Genomic DNA, 1,718 nt, shown 5'->3' on the forward strand with positions numbered 1-1,718 from the left:
TTGCAAACTGTTCTTTTTCTGGAAGCAGTTAATACAGAAATGAGTGCTAGACTACAGAGCTTGGAAAAGTTACTTTTTTGAACTATAGCTCCCATCAGTCCCAGCTAGCATGACCACTAGATTGGGCTGATGGGAGTTGTAGTTCAAAAAATTAACTTTTCCAAGCTCTGGACTTCCACTATAGCTTTCCAGAAGTGACTTTTATGTCATGTGAAAGATCAAATAAAAAGGGCAAATTATCAGGTAAGGAAATGTCAGGAAAGTCGAATAAACTGCCATCTGGCTGAGTTTTGACATACACCACCCACTACTTGTACTTTTCAGAAACAATTAAAGATATTTTTGTTTTTCAACAAGCATTTCTAGCCGGATGGAAAGGGCTCAAGCAACTAAGTCAGAGTTTGTATTGTTTTTAAACCTATCTTTCGTTGTTGTTTTGTACTGTTTTTAAAATATTTTTAGTTGTTTTTATGGTACGTTTGTAAATCACTTAGCGACTCAGCTGAAAAGTTATACTAACACCTTTCAAGAAGCAGAGGAGGGTGATCAGCCATCCCCACCTGTAAACCAGAAGCTGGAGGAAAACAAACTCTCTTGCCTTCATACAGAATAAATGGCATACCAAATGCACCAACATATTCCATCAAAACATGTTTGTTTCCCAGATTGCACAGCTTTTTCAAAGGGACTGTCAAGGACAGCTGGAGCATTTCCTGGCCGCTCTGTGATAAATTGCTAGTGTGTTTGCTGCCTCAGTTATCATTTTAGTCAACATGTGTGTTTAAAAAGTGCTATTTCCCACCCTGCCCTAATAGTTTTGTTGTCACAACAGTGGTCACATCACCTACTTCACTTTATCATTACGTCTGTTCCAAATGGCAAGACAAAACCCACCCCTTTCAAGCTGCAAGATGCTGTGCGGGGAAAGCTCCAGCTTCTCTCAGGACAGCAAGCACTGACAAGCACCCGCCAGCTTTCATTTTCAGCCACTCCTCCCTCACATACGCACAGCTGTGAAATGCATCCTAAAGGCGTTACCTTTTGATGCTTCATATATGAATAATATTGGGGAAGCCTGGAACCCCAGAATATGCTCTGTGATGACACCTCTAACTAAAAGGATATTGGATAAAATGCCAGCTTGTGGAAAGGTCATGGAAGGGAATTATATATATATATATATATATATATATTCACAGGGTATTCAGGGGTGGTTTACCATTGCCTTCCTCTAAGCCTACGGCACCCGGTATTCCCAGGCGGTCTCCCATCCAAGTACTAACCAGGCCTGACCCTGCTTAGCTTACAAGATCAGATGAGATTGGGCATGTTCAGGGTAGTATGGTAGTAGGCATCCACATGTACACATATTTAAAAACTAGGGATGGGTGAGAATTTTGACTCAGTTTGCATTTCAAGCCAAATCTATCAAATTCACTTTCTGAAACAATATGAGAACCGAAACACAGCCATCCTTCAAAGTTTGAACTTACTCAAATTTTGCAATGCAGTTCACCAACCAAAAAATGTTTACAAAAACATATATTAGGGGAAAGTGTGCATGAAAGTGAATATATATGTGAAAATGATATGAAAAATGCACTATATGGTGAGAAATGGCTTGCAAAATATGTGCATTAGTCAAAACTGCCTATAGAAATGTGTTTATTAGGAGAATTTGCACTAAAATGCTGGAGAATTTTCATGAGGATTTTTTT

The 1,718-nt window shown here is 39.2% G+C and overlaps 1 non-coding gene across 1 annotated transcript; it reads right to left on the reverse strand.

The window, feature by feature from the left end:
- Positions 1 to 1,234: 1,234 nt before the first annotated feature.
- Positions 1,235 to 1,353, reverse strand: LOC133375940 (5S ribosomal RNA). The gene has a single exon (XR_009760351.1). It is a non-coding gene; the product is annotated as a 5S ribosomal RNA (ribosomal RNA).
- Between the last annotated feature and the right edge of the window lie 365 nt (positions 1,354 to 1,718).

Source organism: Rhineura floridana, chromosome 1 (assembly GCF_030035675.1).
Source record: "Rhineura floridana isolate rRhiFlo1 chromosome 1, rRhiFlo1.hap2, whole genome shotgun sequence".
In the NCBI taxonomy this organism is placed as follows: domain Eukaryota; kingdom Metazoa; phylum Chordata; class Lepidosauria; order Squamata; family Rhineuridae; genus Rhineura; species Rhineura floridana.